Source organism: Zootoca vivipara, chromosome 9 (genome assembly GCF_965207765.1).
Source record: "Zootoca vivipara chromosome 9, rZooViv2.hap1.1, whole genome shotgun sequence".
Taxonomy (NCBI): Eukaryota; Metazoa; Chordata; class Lepidosauria; order Squamata; family Lacertidae; genus Zootoca; species Zootoca vivipara.
The window spans coordinates 56,358,349-56,379,164 of record NC_142592.1 but is presented as its reverse complement, the minus strand read 5'-3'; the positions used below and the strand labels follow the sequence as shown (position 1 = coordinate 56,379,164).

At 42.9% G+C, this 20,816-nt stretch overlaps 1 protein-coding gene across 34 annotated transcripts in view; it reads left to right on the top strand.

Moving 5' to 3' along the window:
- Positions 1-1,873: 1,873 nt before the first annotated feature.
- Positions 1,874-20,816, top strand: part of MICAL3 (microtubule associated monooxygenase, calponin and LIM domain containing 3) — a 190,388-nt gene continuing 171,445 nt past the window's right edge. For 28 of the 34 annotated variants that reach the window (XM_088676901.1, XM_035126964.3, XM_035126961.3 and 25 more), the window contains exon 1: positions 9,633-9,942. The gene's annotated coding sequence lies outside the window, so the exon portion shown is untranslated. Of the gene's footprint in view, positions 2,010-9,525; positions 9,943-20,816 lie in introns of those variants that run through there. The other 6 variants (XM_088676905.1, XM_088676899.1, XM_035126938.3 and 3 more) reach the window with 3 other exon arrangements.

Here is a 20,816-nt window from a genome sequence, read left to right as displayed (position 1 = left end):
TTTGGGGATGCCTGCTCTAAACGATACTCTCCCTGCACACACACCCATATAACTCCAGAGTAGCATAGTGAAAAAGACAGAACCTTTTCCCAATGAACTTAGAATCTTAATTGTGGAAGGCAAGGAGATATAAAGAGAAGACAGAGCCAAGGGTTGACTGTGAGCGAATGAGTACAGCTACCGTAAAAATGCACCCATATATACAGAAACATATAAACACTAAAATGTTTCATTTTCTTGGCGTGGTTTCCTCCCTCAAAACATTGTTAATAGATGCCCTTCACCAAATTTGGTTCCAGGGTGGTTTGCAAAATATGCAGTGAAATCCTAAACGAGTTTGCTTAAAAATAAGCTGCATTGTACAAAATGGTTCGTTCTGCCTGGTATTTAGGGCTGCATCCCAAATATGCAGCAAAATAAAACTTTTTTAAAAATCAGATAATGAAACAGAGATTTTCAACTCATGGATGGACCATGTTTGATCCCATGACAGCTGAAAACCTCGGTGTTTGGAACAGATGAGACCTCAGATCAGCAAGGGAAGAAGGGGGTCGGCTAGCTCAACCCAGTCCATGGACAAAAGGGAAATGTATGCACATAACTCCTGTCAATGCTAATGGGAGTCACGAGATGAAATTCCCTAAGCACCAAGAGCCAAAGCCGCCCCCTCAATGTGCAAGCAGCATAAAGACGTGTCTGTGTGTGTGTTGGCACGGCTGAGGGCCTAATGTGGAAGAATAATAGACATCAGAAATGGACATGAATTATTTGTTCATCTTGCCCATCCCCATGGAAATTGCTCCAGAATGATTCTCTGCTTTCTCTTTTTGGGGAGTCCTGCCCGCTCAGTATTTATCAAACAGACATACAAAACTGATCTTTCCCCAGTCTCTTTTAAGACAGCTCAGCAAACCCAGGCAACAGATACTCTTGCAAGCCAGTTCTTATTGAATCCAAGTCTCTTCCTGCAACATTCCCCAGCCCTGTTTGTTTTATTCATCACATCTTGTTTCCTGCTGTTCCAACCAAGGAGCTTAGCACAATGCACAAGGGGGCTATGCCATTGTCTTATCACACCATCACTGCTAGATAGCTTAGGCTGGCACAAGGCCATCCAGAGAACTTCAGCAGGGATCAGAACTTGTGTTCCAAGACTAACACTGTATCAATCCTATACACATTTACTTAAGCGCCATTGAACTCAATGGAGGCTACTGCTGAATGGGCATGACAAGGGTTGCACTGTTATTGTAGCATAAGCTCTTGTGGGCTAGAATCCCCTTCATCAGATGCTCATGTGGGGTTGGGGGTAGAATGGAGCCAACACAGCCTGTGACAACACTACGTTGATTAAATTGACCATTTGCAGCAGCATTAATTGAAGCGCAGAAAAAGAAAACATGACTGTACTTTTCTAATTTTATACCTGCCAGCTGCAGATAATACTGCATGCATCTGATAAAGGGGGCTGTAGTTTACAAAAGCTTATGCTGAATGTGTTGGTTTTTACGACACAGCATATATTTATGCAACAACCACAAGACTCTTTATTTGTTATTGCTGAATGTGTTTTGAGTCACACAGCTTCTATAATAAGTACAAGCAAGTACACTGGGGGACTGAGCATTCTGTTAAACTTTCTTCCATTCTAAACAGAAGGAAACTGTTGTGTTTGGTTTACTAACATGCCCTGCTTCAGAAGAAGCCAGTGCTGTCCAAGTTATTGCAGGCTACAATTTAATATGCTGTACAACCATCTTCAGCAATGTGTATTGATGGCCGGTGCACATTAGGTGTGTTACATGATTGAGTGTGCTTATTCTCCTCCATGAAACTTGGGAGTACTTACAGTTTGTGAATTCTAACCTTTCCTACAGGTAATGAGAATAAGAATTTGAATCCAAGTGATAAAAAGAAAAATATATGAGAAGAGTACTTCTTGCAAATCAGCATCTGTTTCACCCCAAAGGATTTGTTTCAAAGGTAGATTTCTCTTCGCTTAAAAAAAGGTAAATGAAAAACAGTGTTTGCTTTCCTTGCTTGTATTTCTGAAGGGGTGGTGGTATTATTCCGTGGTTACTGATTGTCTTGTTTGTCACTGATAACATATTTTGGCTCGGCATTGTATACAGTAATTTAGCTATCTAGGTTTTGTATCTTTAACTCGAGGTTGATTCAAGGGTTGGTATGCTTTTGCTGTGGCCCTACATCCCAGTAGCAGCCTAGTGGACCTGCAGCAATGAGGCAGTGGACACACACACTGAGGAAAGAGGAGTCCGTGGAGGGGGTCTTGTATTGGACCCTCCAAAACCTGGAGCTTTAGGTACCGGTAGTTAAATTTTAATTTTGTTTTTGGACCAATGGTCCGTGATAAAGGATGTGTTCTTCTGTTGTTTGTTTCTCTGGCTTCTGTATGCTTTATATCCTTTAGTGCAGCTCCTGTATACAGTACATTCTCTTTCTTGTGGCAACATACTGTAACTCATCTGACCATATATTTTTATTACTTGCTAGAAGTTAGCCTTGTGCTCTTTCAAAATGGGCAGCATTCATGCAAATCTTTAATAGAGAAAGGGAGCAAGTTTGCAATCATTTCCCCCTGCCGCATTTGTTAGACCGTCAAATTAGGAATAATCTTTCCTGGCTGTAACACACCAAGTATTGTTCTGCTAGTTGGATCAAAACTGCCGGGTTGCACAAAAGAAGTATTCTACACAGGACTTTAACAGTTGTGCTAAGAAGGAGTTCTCTTTCCATCATGGTGGGCTGTAAGAGAGAAGTGTTATGTGTAATAGGTTGGAGTGGGTGGGGAAAGGGAGAGTGGCTATTTGTAGGAAAGGGTGATGGGTCAAATTGAACCTCTTTTGTGTTGAGTTGAAATCTAACACAGAACTGATACTTAATTTTTCCACACATGAGAAATTCAAAACTATTAAAGCTAAGAAAATGTTGACCTAGTGAATAAAATGGTCTTAAATGCTAAACTGAATTTAGAACTGAAGCATTCTTGCTGCAGAAATTGAAGATATTTGATACTTAAAATAAAATTAAAATCCAGTTCTGTTGACGTATCAGATGTGTACAGTTGCCGTGCTTTGTATCAACTTCTCTTCCTTTTTCTCTACAAAGGTAATCTTAGTCAGGGGGAATTCCTTATTGCAGTCTGGGGCATGCTTCCTATCCTACAACTTAATCATTCAGTATTTTCCTGTTATTGAACATGAATTAGGGTATGATGAGTCATTGTATTTGTAACAAAGAAAGATTTATCACAGAAAGCTATTTTAAGACCTCACTCACTTTTAAAAAAACAACAACCCAGAAAAAAGCTGTCTGCCAGTTACAGAAGTCTTATTCCAGGGAGACAAAATGTTTAAGATATCTTTTCCAGGATCATCTAATGTGGTAAAATCCATCAGGTAGTAATTGGTGAAATCTGCTGTGCCTGTACCTAAACCTAACTAAAAAGTCTAAATTCCGTTATGTGTACACACACACACACACACACATATTTTTGGAGTGGGGAGTATAAACTTATTTGGTTCAAAATTATGTAATTATTTTAGAGAAAGAGAGCCATTAGTCAAGACAGGTCCCTGCCTTGAACTTAAAATCCAAAATTTGTCAAAGAAGAAACAAAGGAAGGGGAAGGAAGAGTAAACAATGAAAAACATGCAGTTATTTTAATAGCATATACTTATATAGCTTGGTTACAGGCTTAATGTCCTGGGACCTAGGGGGCTGTAACAAAGGCTTTGTTTTGCCTCTCCCTGCTAGAAAGAATACATATAAGAATTTGGTAACTAATAATTTTCCCCATCTCCCTCCCAATTATTTTTGTTTTCTTGCAAACCTGAGAGTTGTAGTTTATTGTATTGCTTTGAAGCGTATTGGCTTTTAAGATTATACATTGCTGTGTGGGTGCCTTTGCTCAGAGAGGTGACCCTCCAGTCCACAAGACAAGTAAGTGTGCAACAAGCCTGACATCCACAGTGAGAAAAACGGGTACTAGTGATCTGTTATGGCAATGTGATGGCTTGAGATAATGGGTGGGTAGGGAACAGAAAGGTTGAGGCTGGCAATTAACACGGGAAAACAAGAAAATAAAACGTTTACTTATAACTGGAATTTAGTGTTTTGGTATAGTGCACTGTATATTTTTGTCACTTTTCTGGCTTTAAAAAATCTCATCTTGTGAAGTGTGGTAGCACTGAGAAGGCTGAGCAATGGAGGTTTTGTTCTTAATGTTCTTCTCTGTTTACTTTGGTGTGGTCCAATCTATAGAGATGGCACAAGGCCCCAAAAATTCACCTCTACAACCTCCTCCTGGTCCGTAACCAAGGGCAACCTTCATAGGCCTCCTTCATTTGGCCGACAGCAGGGGTCAGCAAACTTTTACAGCAGGGGGCTGGTCTACTGTCCCTCAGACCTTGTGTGGAGCCGGACTATATTTTTAAGAAAAAATAATAATGAGCGAATTCCTATGCCCCACAAATAAACCAGATAAAAAAATTCCTTCAGTAGCACCTTAAAGACCAACTAAGTTTTTCTTTTGGTATGAGCTTTCGTGTGCATGCAGAATTAAGAAGAGCTGCTGTGTCAAATTTGACCAGCTTCAAAAGGAAGTTTATGACAGTAGATGACAAGAGAGGGCTTTCCCAAATAACTGTGTAAGTGTATGCAATCAAAGGATCCCTTGTTATTGCTATCACAATGATGCATTATGCTGGGTGCTTAGAATTTGACAGCAGTGCTGTACTTTCCCCCTGTAGTAAGTTTGCATCACTGATTAACTTGGCTACTGTTCTTCCAATTCTGTGTATCTGTTGCTGTATGTTGTTGTTTATTGAAGTGAGACAAGTCAAGGGAGCTGAATGAGGACACCATGTTGCTAGTCCTGTTGAACTTGGCATAGGTTGTGTGGATGCAACTGCTAACAGCTTTGGTTTTAATTACACAGTTTGTGTAAAAGATTTCTTGGTGGTAGTAATAGGAAGCCAGCTGTCCTGTCCTGTTCTTCACCTTGAAGGCAAAAAGCAGGCAGTGGATTGTATTAATCACTCCTTGTGTTCTGACAAATTCCAGAAGAACAGTTGAGATTCCCGCATGGCAGGGGTTGGACTAGATCAGGCATCCCCAAACTTCGGCCCTCCAGATGTTTTGGACTACAATTCCCATCTTCCCCGACCACTGGTCCTGTTAGCTAGGGATCATGGGAGTTGTAGGCCAAAACATCTGGAGGGCCGCAGTTTGGGGATGCCTGGACTAGATGAACCCTGTGAGTTAGGTTAGGCTGGGATAGTGGTGGGCCCAAGGTAAACCAATGTGCTTTATGGTTGAGAGTTGGGGATTTGGAGTTGGTTTTCCATAGGCCTAGTCTAATACCCTAACCAGTGCCTCACACTGAGCTTTAGACCAAGGGTTCCCATTTGAGATGTTCAAAATTACTGAAACCCACCCAAATAGTTGTATGGGGCCAGAGCGAGTCACAAAACAATGGGAATTTTTCCACAATCACCTGGCAGTTAATTAAGATCATCTTCTACTGATAACTTTTCTTCCTTTGGAAGTTACAAACTCATTTGCTGTAGGGTTTTCCTTGTGACAAAGAGTTCCAAAGCTCTGTGACTCATGCTAAGTACAGGCACTTATTGTAGAGAAAGGTGGGGAACCGCTGACTCACAGGCCAAACTTGGCCCACCAGGCATCCTCACTTGGCCTGCAAAGCTATTTGGGGCAAGCCACACTCACCCTGATGTCAAACATGATGTCAGGTATTGACAGGTAGGATCGGAACTCCAAAGAAACAATCAGAAGCTTAAAGTGAGCTGCTGAATTTTCCTTTGTTATTAATTAATTATATTTCCTTCAATATTTTCTCTGGCGCTTTCCCCTGAGACCTTCCTCCCCTCTCCCAAACTTCTGCCCACTTTTGTTCAACAACCAAGGAGTTGCTGGTAAGGGCATTGGTCCAACCAAAAACTATGGCAGGGCTTGGGACAGGCAAGTTACCGTAGGTGTATATGTGAAGCCCTTGAAAAATGGGGGTGGGTAGGATATTTTCCCCCAGGCCTTTGCATCTCTAGTGAGGAGGCCCTAGGCAGACTGTGACACTGATGTCCATCTGAAAGTGGCGCAAGTCTCACTGGTGGGTCCTGGTTCACTAGAAACAGCCTTAGACCATTCTTACTGAGCTGCAACATTACATGGGCTTCATTGATTGATTGGGTTAAGATACTAGACTTTGTTCTGTGAAAAGGGAATGCAGGGGGGAAATGTGCACCATATTTTATTGTAGTTTTGGGTGAGGGCCTCCCTTGTACCGTACTACAATGGAGCGTCACAGTATCTATGGAAATTCAAACAAAATGTTGATGTGAATAATCCTGCCATAGGATTAAAACCAGAGAATAAAGTCCTCTTCAAAGAACTTGACTGAAGTGTAAGGTTCCTCTAGAGTAGACTTTAATTGTCAGCTTCAGGCTAACATTTGCTGTGGTTTCTTATTCCTCTAGTGGGAATTGCTTTGGCCATTATTAGTACTTTATTATGATTGCTGATAGGCTGGGGAGGAGGGTGGGCATGTTGGAACAAAGCCCTACTTCCATAGCTGTGGCAGCACAAAGCTTACATCTCTCATTCAGTAATGCGAGCATCTGCTTTTGAAAGCATTATTAATTTTTTATTTGGTCTCTTCCCCCCCCCATGTGATTTTCATCTTTTTTCTCCAGCGCTAGTCTTTTAAACAATCTGGCATTTCACAGCAGGGGGTCAAGAACTTGAAGGCTAACCCCCTTAATCCTGGGATTAATTACACAATTATGCAGCAGTCTAGTCACAAACGACTTAAACTGGAGTATAGTACCGGGTAGGAGTTAAGCTAATTTAGTACCACTCTGAGAGAGACAAATTGAAGCACTGGTCTATAAATCACAATTGTGCTTAAATGCTGCTGGTGGCATCCTCTGGGTGATTTCTCCGTGTAAAGACTATAATATGCAGAATAGCTTCCCATGACTGGGTGGACCAATAGGAACTTCTGTTGGTGTCATTAGATTGCCCATGCAATGTAAACAAGTCATATGGCAAGGCACTCTACTTACAATGGCTGTAACACAGCAAGGGGAGATATGACCCTCCCCGTCGCGGCTTCCATGTGGCAGTTCTAGAGTACTGTATACCGTAGACTTGCCATAGAAGGCGAGAGAAAAAAAAAGGCACCTGTTTTCTCTCCCACTCTGGGAAAACAATATCTTAAATTTTGTTTCTTGATTTCATTTTTAAACCATCTTCATCAAGCAAGTGATCCTAGTACAGGATACATCAAATACAAAATCAAACTAACAATACAACAAGTCCAGTAAAAACATTAAAATCAGTACTTCTCTTCCTTAATTCAAAAGTCAGTTGCCTAACACGTGAAGAATCCACACAATTAAAAAATTGGCTAAAGAGAGAACGTTTTAATTGGCACTAAAAGCCATCCAATGCTGTGTTATAGATTTTCCTCTTTATTCCCCACCCCCGAAATGTTCAATTTACTGTTCCTTTAGCCCAGACTTCTAGTTTTCTGAAGGGTTAGGAAACATTAAGTGGTGCATTAAAAAACAAAACCCTTTAAGGTACAGGTTTATTTTTGGTTACAAATAATAACAGCATTGGATTCCAAAGGAGTCACAGCTGTAGCTCTGAAAGCTTTACCTCCACTTCGGCTAATTTCAGTGTAATCTTTCAGCTCCACTCTCTCTCTTCTGTTTCTCTGTCTACCCTGACTAGCTAGAGAGCATGCCAGTTATGTACCAGGCTAAGTTCTGGTGTATAAAGCCCTACATGGCTTGGGATACTAGGATGCCTGAAAATTATAAAGAGGTCAATTCTACACAATGTAGGAATTGGGCCTTTAATGTTGTGGCACCTAGTCTTGAGAATTGCTTAACCTTGAATATTAGACAAGGTGCCATCTCTGTTTCTGGCACCTGCCAGATCTTCCCCTTTGAACAAGCTTTTAAAGTTGAGATCTTTCCTGGTTGACTTCTGTATTGGAATTGTTTTTAAGAAAGCTTTGTTTTGTCACTTGTTGTTTGCTGCCCTGGGTATTTTGGGAGGAAGTATAACTAACTAACCTTCCAAATGTGGTATTGCATACCACAGGCTGTAGAGGAGTTCCCAGCTATCAAGGCATGTTACTTTACTTTTGAAAAATCTCTAGTACAGTAGTCATAGTTCCTCTCATAAACTATTTTAATGCTTTAGCTGTGTCAAGCGCACATATTGGCAGCTGCCTGAGGCTGTCACCTCACCTTACCTCATGGATTTGCCAGCCCTGTTAACTAGTGTACCATATCTGGGCTTTTTGCAGGGAACTCTTTAAGATTTGTAGGGGGGAGGGGAGGGGAGGCATCTAACACAGAATGATCAACCCTGCAAAACTACATTTCCCATAGTCCCTTGGAGAAAGAAAGCTGACTTCTAGGTTTGTTTTTCCTGTGACACCTCTGTGGAAACGAGCTGCTTCTAAGTTACCACAGTAAGGCAGCAATCCTATGCTTCTTGAGGAGTCAACTTTGGGATTTGCTTTTGAATGTGTGCACAGGATCGGGCAGCAAGAAGAACTAATGCACCAGCGTAAACGGGTGTGTGTAAGCGAGTGAGATTCTTCAGGTGTTTATACTGTACAGTATACTGTATTGAGAACTCTCTCAAAGCCGTGTTAGTCTGTAGCAGCAGTCAACAGGAGTCTTGCGGCACATGAAAGATTGGCAGATTTATTTTAACGTAGGCTTTTGCGGATAACGCTTCATGTATCTGATTAGGCGGCTTCTAGTGCACGCAAATTTATGGTAGAATAAAGCTGCAATCCCATTCACACGAAAACTTGATGGAACTCAAACCCAGGGAACTCGGGGCTTTGCTTCTGAATAGATCGGTATACAGTAGGATTTGCACACTGGAAATATTTAGCTTTCAAAATACTACAACATTCTCTGACCTCTAATTTCTAACGTTCCCTCCGAAGCGCAGTGGTTTTCTCAAGGGCACTGCATATATTCGAAAATCCTTCCTTAAACTTTTAGCCGTTTCTGATACAAAGCGCCCAATGGCTCTCGCAAGCAGAGTCGTTGCCGGCGCAATAATCCCGAGCCCGCTTCCTACAAACGCCGCCTCTCCTACTCCCTCTTGTGCTTTTTTGGCTGGTGTTGCTGTACTGTATTGAAATGGCATTGCAAATTATTGGATAGCTGGAGGTCAAGGTTGCTCTCTTCCCACGTAAGAGGCTGTGACGTGAACAGGGCGTGTGCTGCTTTCTCTCTCTTTCTTTCTCCCTCTCCCCCCTTTTCTTTCCTCTCCTCCTTTCCTTGGGACTCCTCCAGACACCTGAACCGCCCTCCACCGTTAGCCTCTGTCGCTTTAAATGCATTGCGCCTTGGCCCTGCTGCAGTCCCTTGAGCGGCTTCCCATTGGCCGCTTTGCTTCGCGTCTCCGCGCGGCGGCCAACCGCCGCGTTTGCTTTTTGTATCACAATTCGGACCGCACCACCGCCTCTCCCGGCGGAGGGGTGTGTAAGCGGACGCGACCAACCTCGGGACGCCGCTCCCTGTCCCCATTGGCCGCCGTTGGCTAATTCCCGCTCCATAAACCTCGGAGCGGAGCAGCGCGCGTGCTTCTTTAAGAAGCGGGGAGGACGAGCTGGCCCCGTCCGCGTCCCTCGTGCCCAGCAGCAGCGGGCAACGGCTGCCAAGGTGTGTGCGAGCCTGTCGCTGTTCCTTCCCTCTCCTGCACGGCGTGGAGAGAGCCTGGAGCGCGTGCAACGCGGAGCGCAGCTGGCCGGAGACCAGAAGCCCCAGGGAACCGGGCGACGGTGCAGCGGGGCTCGCCTTGTGGCTTAACGCGCGCTGCGCGAACTTCTTCCTTCCCCAGCAAGCGGGCACCGGTCATGAGCAAGTACGGGAGGCTGCAATGCACCGGCCGGAGGGAGGGGGTAGATCGGTTTGCCGCGGCTGGATTCCAGCTCCAGGGTTGAGGATCGGGACTGGCGGAATAGTGGGGAGGGGTATTTGACGGGCTGCCTGTCGCTTTTTCTACACCGAAGTCGAGGGCTTCTAGTGGGGTGGCCTGTTCCTCCATTGTTGGGGAAGGTGATGCCTTTGGGAAGGGTGTTTTCTGCATGAAGGTTTCTGGTCCTACTGGCTGCAGAAGAACGTAGTTGCCGCTCTTTTTTTTTAAAGGGAGGGCACGGAGGCGGTTTATTGGGGTTCCTTTTTTTACAAAAGAAAGAAAGAAATGGGAGCAAGGAATTCTCTTCTTCCTACAACCTTAGATAATAGCAGGAGGAGCGCCCTCCTCGGTTCTGCCCAGAGCAGAGAGCTTCCCTGCTGTGATGTGTGTTGCTGCGGGTAAAGGGTGGGGGGAGGAGGAGTGGGCTTTTAGGACGTTCGTGCATTCTCTATTATGAAAACATTCCTCCGCTCTCTGCATTAATTAATAAAAAAACCACCCGCAGTCTTTTGGGATTCCCTACGTATGCGATCAATAAAAGTGGACCGGAAACCTCTGCTTCACACACAAAGAGTATGGGAGACAAGACAATCCTTTCCGTATCGTCGTGATAGTATTGCATATCACTGGTAGCTGGCAGATAAGGGGTAATAGATCCGCATCAACACCGCGGTAAAACATGTGTCTGATTGCCCTGCCTAAAGCGCAACGGCAAAGTCGAAGCCCTGATCTAGGCACGTCTCCAAGGGTGTCCTGTGTTTGAGGATTGTGTGGGATAAGATGCATATGCAGAAATTCTCAGCCTTTTGTGCCTGACTGCTTTCCATATACTGGCATTCACCAACATGGGAAGGGCTCTGATGTACAGTACTTAGTAAGGAGTGTTGGATTTCTAAAATGAGCCAGGTTTAAGCTTGCCAAATTGTTGCACTTCTTCTCTGCAAAAGCTCTAAATTAAAGCTCTAAATCTGGGTTTTGCAAAGGCTGGTTATGGGATACTCTGCCTGTCTTCAAAGGCAGCTTCAATCTCTGTTACTTACTATACTGTACATTCTTTGTGGATGAACCTTGGGGTTGGGTGCAGCAGAAGTTTCCTGGACAATGAACTCTTCCTGAAACTGAACCCTAATATTTGGCAGTCCAGGCTTGGAGGGACAGGATTAGGCCATTTCAAGGGCAGATTGGTCTTGAAAGAAATTCTGTTCAAGTGAGCTCTTTGTTTGAGAGATTCGACAGAGGTGCAGAGTTTTGAAACGGGGCCCTGTGTTATTGGTGAAGAGCTTCATCTGGTACCAAGGTACCAAGGGGATGTTATTCAGCAAGAGCAGCCCTTTGTTATTTTATCTGTGCAAAATGTGCAAACATTTCTAAAGTCCCAAAGGCTGCAGAAAACGCTTGTTAGTTACTTGTGTGGATAAAGCCAAGGTGTATTTGAAGGGGAGAAAATAATCACTTGTAGACCATACATCAGCCACAGCATAGTGGAAGATGTGTTTGGGGAAGATTAATCTTTTCCCACCCTTGAGGAAAAGTTCTATGTGTCCCTTTTACTTGGGAGTAGAGGATCCATGACGTATCCTGCCCCCTCCCCCTCCCCCACCCCCAGCTTATCCCTGTGATTCCCCCCACCCCGTCCCGACCCATGACAGATTACGCCCCCTCTTCCCCCCACCCCGGGTCATCCCTGTGACTGGACCCACTGTGTCCTGACCTATCCCGTCCCCTCCTCCCCCCAACCCTCACCCAGGCGAGTCAGTACCTCCATTCGGCCTAGTCTGTAAAGGCTTTGGCCTAGTATGTAAACTGAAGCCGAGGTGCTGTTGAGAGGAAAGTTTTTATAGGTGCAGTACCAGTGTAGCCACCGCTAGAGGGTGCTGGTTTGCAACCTGGTTCTTTTCCCAGCATGCATTTCTGTTTGAGTGGTGTGTTTTGAAACACAGGGTTTTTGGGTTTTTACGTGGCACAGGTGTGACATCTGTCTTAGTGAACTTTATAAAAGCCTTCAGACATTTGCTTTGTGGGACTAGGCATGCATGTGTTCACGTGCTATATTTCAAAGAGTTAATATTTGGAAGATAATCATATTTGCCTTGCATATCTTGTCTAGATGTATTTGCAGGATGTATCTTACGATGCCCTTCATTCTGGGCAGAGAGCAATGCAACCAGTAATGATTGATTGCCTTTTTACAGAGTCTAATGTGATGGCTATCCATTAACCATGGGAGAGACAGAAGGGACAGATCTTTGCCAATTCTATTGTGTGGGAAACTACAAAGAGATATTAGGACTGAAAGCAGTGAATTATGCCAAATACCTACTTAAATCCTGGAGTGTGCCAGATGAATTTTCAAGCACTGTCTTGTTTTGTAACTGCTACATCTAGGGGTTTTATGGTTAAAATTCAGATTGGGAGGACTGGGTTTTTCTCTGTCTCTCTTTGCGGAATTTCAGATTGAGATCTCTATACTATGAGGGTTGTCAATTAGTGTGTTCTAGTTGGGATTGACTGTTTCTAGATGTGATTCGGTTATGTTTGGAAAAAATGCAGTTTTACAAAGATGCCTATCCCTAACCCCATAATGTATAGCTAGATTTACCAGGTGCTCTGTAATCTCAGAAATGACTTTAGGCTCCTGCTTCTGTTACATATACCGTGTTTCTCATATTATAAGACACGTCTTATATTTATTTTTTCCTCAAAAAAACACACTATGGCTTATTTTCAAGGGATGTCTTATTTTTTTCCTCCTCCTCCTGCCGCGGCCAGCATTGCTGCTGCTCCTATCACTATGTCTTATTTTCGGGGTATGGCTTATATTCCTTGAATGCTTAAAAATCCTGCTATGGCTTATTTTATGGGGATGCCTTAAAATATGAGAAACAGGGTATATGGGCCCATTCACACATGTAATATTACCATGCTGGTGGGCTATTAATAGGTGGCATTCTAACATTAACACATTCATGGGCCAGTGTGTACAGTAAGTGTGTGCATGCAGAAAATTTGCACAGGTCAGGGCTTTCACCTTTGCTTGCATCCATGGGGGTCCATGGGAATTTTTCTGGCATGGAGGAGTAAACCACTGAAATGGGGGAGCAGATGAATTTCTTTTTTAAAAAATGAGAAGAAGAATGTCTGCTATACATGTTGTCACTTATCTCAGGTTTCACAAATGCTAGAAACAAAAGTTGGGAATTGGAGTTATGGTTCTTCTGGGCATAGCTGCCAAGTTATCCCTTTTTTACAGGGATTTTCCCTTATGCTGAATAGGCTTCCTCGCAAGAAAAGCGAAAACTTGGCAGCTATGCTTCTGGGGTGGATCTGCCTCTCCCCCGCCCCTCCATTTTACATTGGGTCCAACTCTTACGCACTGAATATAAAACAGGAGTGAGTGTTTAGGATTTGTCAAATAGAAGCAACTGATTTTATCTGCATAACTATATCTTTCATGGTCTTTTGGAAGTCATTCTACCAGATATCATAGAGGGCACATTTACTGTTAAATAGAACATCTTTCTGTGTAGGGATCCCAACTCTGGGAAGGCCCAATGCTTTCTCATTTCTGTCAGTAACATTTGTCATCTATTGTAGTTGTATTTGTGTTTTGAATTGTTGCAACCTGTCCTGGCACCTTAGGGTGAAAGGCACGCAATAAATTAAATTAAATTAAATTAATGGTGATAATAATAATAATGTTGAAGACATCATTCCTCCTTCCTGGACTTGTAGCTGCCAGCTGCGATGAAGGCTGTGAAGCAGGGATGGTGATGGAAAGGAAGTAGTAATTTCCTTTAATTACTTTCATTTCCTGCTCTTTCTCCAGTGGCATTTTAGCCTCATGATATCCCTAAAAGTGAGGTTAGGAAGAGTTTTTTTCATCTAATGGTACCCTTTACATCTGAGCAGGGATATTTGAATCCAGGATTCTCATATCCAGGTCAGCACCTACAGTACAACATGGTAATTTTGTGACTGCTTTCGTTTCCGCCTGCAAGTGTGGGCTCACGCTGTTAAATGCTTTTCTATACAAAAACATTCCGTATGTACAGAAAAGTGGCAGGCTGGGAAGAGGGGTACCTTCTTCCTCACATGCTACTTGTCTATATGCAGGGAATGTTCAGTCACTTGTGGCGTGAAGTGATAAAATCCAGAAATAGGTTTAACCACCTGCTGATTGTAAGAACTAGGCCCAAAGAGACAGCTTGAGGTAGCCAGAACAGTTTCCTTTGTGAAAGAACAGCTGTTAGGTCTAGCAGGTTGCAGCCTACTGGGTTTCCTTTCCATTTGAGATATGCCTAGCAAGAAACTTGGGAGGTTGCTATTAATAGATTGCAGGGGGAGTTGTTCTGCTGCACAACACCTGTAGGGACATTGATTCTCCAGTCTGTCTTTCTGGGCAGGAGCACATTTAAAGGGCATTTGAAGGATGGAGGGTTAAACCCTCCTCTCAACAGGCAGGGGAAAGGGGTCTCATTCACTTACAGCCCAACCCTTTGCATGTTTTCTCCGAAAGGAAATCCCACCATGTTCCAAGTAAGTGTACATAGAATAGGAACTCATGATTCCCTTGCTGGCACACTCTTCTTCTTTAAAACCCACATTATAGATACTTAATTGTCGTGGTTGCAAGCTGCAGCAAGCAGGCAAGTGTCTGGTTAGAGTTAGACGGACGTCATAAAAGTAATTTCAGGCTTTCCATTGTAAAATCTGAGCACAGAATAGCTGGAGGGTGAAGATGTCATTAGTAAATACGTACTTTTACCTAGGCATGCATATGCATTTTGTGTTAATTATGTTAATCCTCTCAATCTGTTCTTCAGGATTTTAATCAGGTAGGTCTAGGTGTTAGCCAAAGTGGTTAGTGTGAACTTGTGCACAGGTATCTGAGCATAGCTTCTGGGCATGTAGCTTTAGCTTTAAACATTATGCACCTCCAGTGTATCAGTTCCTTTACTCTTCTGATGAAGGTTGCAACTCTTAGCTCATTCAATTAATTGATGGCATCTTACCATGAATATGGAACAATTTTCTCCCGTTTTCCTGCCCCATGGGACTATAAAATGAGTTTTTCTAACCCAAGGATAATAAACTCTGCCTCCTATTTCCCAAGGTTTATTGATAATATATAAAGACCTGTAGCTAGTTATTTGGCAAGTTATTTCTAGTTGGTAAGCGATCTGTTTACTATTATATTTATTAAGAAAATGTATATCCCTCCCACCCTTCCAAAGGATTTGCATCACTCAGGGTGGCTTATAACGGTAACACCAAGCAATGCCATTAGGCAGGCATAGGCAAACTCGGCCCTTCAGATGTTTTGGGACTACAACTCCCATCATCCCTCGCTAACAGGACCAGTGGTCAGGGATGATGGGAGTTGTAGTCCCAAAACATCTGGAGGGCCGAGTTTGCCTATGCCTGGTATAAGGCAACAACAACACACACACACACACACAGGGAGAGAGAGAGAGAAATGAGGTCCTGCTACATAAATGCAATGAAACTAGCAGGTCAAATTCCCATTGGAATACATTTTTGACCAGATTACAAGAAAAAGCGAAAGCAGGGGTAGATGGATTTCATAAGGTAAGATGTTCCATAAAATAAATAGAAGATGTTCTATAATCTGGCCACAGAGGAGGCCTTTTCTCACAGATTCTCACTTCTGCCTTTACGTGTGTTCAAATGTCTATTTAGACTGTTCTCTTTCCTAGTTTTTCTCCTCATTCCTCCAGTCTCCTTAGCTAATGCTGTTGCTGCTTCTCTCTCCTTTCCTAGACACTTCTGTCTGTTGTGCCTCTCTCTAGAAAAGGGATGGAGAACTTGTTGGACTCCAACTCCCAGAAGCCCCAGCCATCAGCCCCAGGGATGATGGGAGTTGTAGTCTAGCAACATATGTTCTCCATCCCTCCTGTAGAAAAAATGACTCACCTACCTGCCTGTGCCACCTTCTGTGAAAGTTGGACAGCTCCGTCAAAAACTTTGTGGCTTCTACATAGATTTTTGTCACAGACATGGTGAATGTTGTTTATCTGCTGTAGTGATTACAGAACTATGCGTTGGAAAGAAGCCACTGACTTCACTAACACAAGAATGTTGCTGATTATGGTTTAGGTAACATGGCAGATGTAACCACTGTCTGGAACGAAATTTGTGAACAAGTCCTGAACATGTTAAGACTTCTGAATCGTTACTCAATTAGAAAAGCAAGTGAGAAGACGGTATCTGACATAGACTTAAGGTTAATCACCAGCCAACCACAATTCTTCTTAAGAAAAGAAGGTTGTTGAATCTCTATGAATTTTTTCAGCTTCCAAGCTAATCTCAACACAACTAAAATGGTGAACATCTGGAGACTTAGCTTTATATTAGCTGGCTTTGTTAGTCTTAAACATAAAAATCAATGCTTTGACTTGCTGTTGGCTTATTTTGCCTTTTCACCTACTTTTGCATAGCTGCAAAGAGTTGCAAAATGTCAACACACATGCTCGTAACCAATCTCTCCCTTTGGGTTCAAAATGTAAGGTTGAAATAGTAGCACTGTGGGCTCTTACATAATCAAGGCACTTGTTTTCAAAAGCTAAATGTGGAACAGAATAGGAGTTGGCAGAGTCTCCTTCAAACAGTATATAAATCAGCCGGGTTCAGCGATGGATCTCAAGGTTCTTCTTCATAGTGCAAAGTAAGTTTGTGCAAAATGACACTGCTTCAGGAGTGCAGATTCAATCCTCGTGCTAATATATTGATATGTATATAATATACATTGAAATATATTTACTTTCTCTTAAGATAGTGACTAATTTAACTAGGCACAATAGGATCACCTTATTTGGAAATTTTGGGCCAAGTTCGGTTGAATGCATGAGGTCAGGAAGTGCTTACAAAACCTTTTCTTGATCAGGTCCCTGTGTCCATACACTCATCTCATAATAAGCAACTGCAGGAGCAGAAATATCCACCATATTATATAAGATTTGTTTGTCATAACACACTTGACTCATTGTTTTGGAGAATTTATGGCTATAGTGGTGTCATTCTAATAGGTTTTGGTGATTGTTTGTAAACACTGCAAAAAAAGGCTAAATTAATTGTATGGATCAATCTCATTTGTTAGACCATTCTGACAAATGCTTTATGCTTTGGAATTTTTTATGGAGAGTGAATATTGTCAGGAAAAAGGTTACACAAAATTTATTTTTGAATTACGGTTTGCATTCAAGCTTACTTGTAAATACCAACTTTTCACTTCCTTCTTAATATGGGTCTGTAATTTTAGGTGATGTGCATCTTGGCATAACTCAATGAATTCAGCAGGACTTTTATCCTTGCTTTATGTGGCTTTCAAATATTCTACTGTAGGCATAATCTGGAAAACGTTAATGTTTAGTATATGAGTGTTCTTTGGGCTGCACTTTGAAATTATATTTTACACTCAATCTGCCACACCATCTTTTACAATAGCAGATTTTCTTGGCTAATATAGGACACTGGAACTGTAGAAGAAAAATTGATTGTTGACCAGAGGTATGCCAGGTAGACACCCTGAACATCTGCACAGATTTCAAGGTTCCTTTTGAGAAAGGAGAGTGTTTCTTGACTGCTGCTCTGTATAGAGATAAGCTCAGCAGCAGAAGAAAAGCACGAAACCTGCAATTAGGTTGAATGTTGGCTCTCCTTAGCCTTGTGGGCAGTAGTGAACCTATCAAAATACAGGCTTATGTTGATTTGGCAGATCTTCTAGAAGTACATCAGAAATAAGCAATGAAGATACTCATTAAGATTCAGAGCTGCAAAAACGAGTGATGGAGTATGTGTCTGTGGGTGCTTCACTGCCATCTTCCTTCTTTTTCTACAGTTGTTTATGCAAAAGTATGTCTGAACATGAAAGCATGAGGAAGGACCCTGGGGAATCTGCTTCCAGCGAGGTCTGTGTCACTAATGAGTTTAGGATTTACATGAAAAATATTTTCTCTTTCCCTTCCAGTTGCTGCTGAGGGCCATCTGTAAATGCACGTGTTAGACCCTCCCCACTTACAACAATATAGACTTCTGTATATAAAAATGATCAGGATATTCCTCATCCTGGAGAGTAGTGACTAGTGGGGTGCCACAGGGTTCTGTCTTGGGCCCAGTCTTGTTCAACATCTTTATCAATGACTTGGATGATGGGCTTGAGGGCATCCTGAGCAAGTTTGCAGATGACACCAAATTGGGAGGGGTGGCTAACACCCCAGAGGACAGGATCACACTTCAGAATGACCTTAACAGATTAGACAACTGGGCCAAAGCAAACAAGATGAATTTTAACAAGGAGAAATGTAAAGTACTACACTTGGGCAAAAAAAATGAAAGGCACAAATACAGGATGGGAGACACCTGGCTGGAGAGCAGTACATGTGAAAAGGATCTAGGAGTCTTGGTAGACCACAAACTTGACATGAGTCAGCAGTGTGATGCAGCAGCTAAAAAAGCCAATGCAATTCTGGGCTGCATCAATAGGAGTATAGCATCTAGATCAAGGGAAGTAATAGTACCACTGTATTCTGCTCTGGTCAGACCTCACCTGGAGTACTGTGTCCAGTTCTGGGCACCACAGTTCAAGAAGGATACTGATAAGCTGGAACGTGTCCAGAAGAGGGCAACCAAAATGGTCAAAGGCCTGGAAACGATGCCTTATGAGGAACGGCTTAGGGAGCTGGGTATGTTTAGCCTGGAGAAGAGGGTGATATGATAACCATGTTCAAATATATAAAAGGATGTCATACAGAGGATGTCATATAGAGGAGGGAGAAAGGTTGTTTTCTGCTGCTCCAGAGAAGCGGACACGGAGCAACGGATTCAAACTACAAGAAAGAAAATTCCACCTAAACATTAGGAAGAACTTCCTGACAGGAAGAGCTGTTCGGCAGTGGAACTTGCTGCCAAGGAATGTGGTGGAGTCTCCTTCTTTGGAGGTCTTTAAGCGGAGGCTTGACAGCCATCTGTCAGGAATGCTTTGATGGTGTTTCCTGCTTGGCAGGGGGTTGGACTGGATGGCCCTTGTGGTCTCTTCCAACTCTATGATTCTATGATTCTATGATCAGATTTATATTTTGCCTTTTTCTTTTCTGCCATTCCACCTTTAAAAGCTGTTTTGTTCTTCCCACGGCAAACCAGTTCAGAGAGACATCTAATGTAGAAAAATCTATTAAAATAACCACATTGACTTAAGCAAATTGCCTTTCCAGGTGGAAATGTCTTACCTGTGGAGGGCCCTCTGGCTTTGATTTTGATGGCACTCCAGGGGAGAGGGAGTTGGTGTGGAGCAGCGGTTAGTGGGCTCAACTAGGAAGCTGCTTGGGGTGAGGAAGAGAAATGTGGAACCTTCTATGCCAGTGCGCTAGCCGACACAGATTCCCTTGTTTTTTATGGCTTCTAGGCTGTTTGTGAGATATATTCAGGAGAAGGCTAAGGAGTAAAGCGTACAAAAATCTGGAGTCCCTAAGACTCCATAGTGCCTTATATGCCTCCTTCCGGCAACTCCTGCAGCCAAACTGGTGCCAAATGTATTGCTCTGCTTTCCTTTGGACCACGTCAGTGAAGCTGAGAGGGGTCTTGTCATCTGGGCATCCCAGGACGTCCAGACACACTGCTCAGGCTTGCACCCCAGGGAGGTCACTTGGGTGCTGCTAACACAGCGCTTTGACTTCACCTTCGGAGGCGCACTCCATTGTTTGTTGAGACTGACGGATGCCAACAACAAGAAGCCTAGTTGCTAAATACAAGGCTGTGTTATTACCTTCTAATCATTTGTGTTAAGCTCACAGCTGAAGTCACTATAAAAGAGTGGGTTTTCTCCAGTGCCTTCAGTACATGCCTGTGGATGCAAACGTACACACACTTGCTTGGGGAATAATCCCTCTGAAACCAGTGGGAGTTGGTTCTGACTGTAAGCATGCGTAAGATTAGGTTGAATGTGTGGGAAAGGGTTTCTAATCTTTGTGAGTGATTGAATGTCTGGAACTGACTGCTAGCTTGTTTAGCTAGCATTCATGCAGTGTTTAATAATATGATCATCATGGGTATAATATCAGAAGAATAGCAAGTCCGCATGATGTAAAACCTTTTAGTATTCCAATACAGCCAATAGGCAATCTGTGTGTATTCCAGGTAACAGATATAAAGTACAAAATTTGGTATCCTGAGAATATATATTAAAAAAGAAAGCAGTTTGCTTATGATTTCAGTGGTAGAATGTGGACAGTTCTAGTTGAAATCCCTACAGCAGGTTGGTACCTAGGAATTCAAAATATTTTCCCAGCACTGTCTGGGAGAGCCTCCTTTGACTTTGCTTAAGCACAATGGCTAATCTATACAGATTTATTGCAGACTCCATGTGAATGAGCAGTAGGATCACTCTCTGCCTTAGGAAAAAATGTGCATTTCCTTCCAGGTGAATGGCATGGAGTGAATTCTAATTGAATTCACTAGTATATTTCCTGAAGTGGGTTTAACCTGGATTAACCAAAATAGCTAGTCTGTTGTACTTGTATGACTAGGAGACGAGTTCTGTTTGCTTTGAAATGCTGTTCTCAGCTGTAATCTGCATGGACAGTGTCATTCAAGGCCTTTGTTCTGTGTGGGAGGGTTATTCTGGCAAAATGTGTCATCTTGTGGGAGATGGTTCAGCCCCAAAGGGGATGACTTTGGATTGTGTTAGGTAGGGAATTATGAGGAAATTGGATCTCCCCTTTTTATGCTGTTGGTGTCCTGTGTGCTGATAGAACAGCCTTCTCAAAAGAGCTTCTCTTCCTGACTTTTGCTGCTTCAGCTCTACA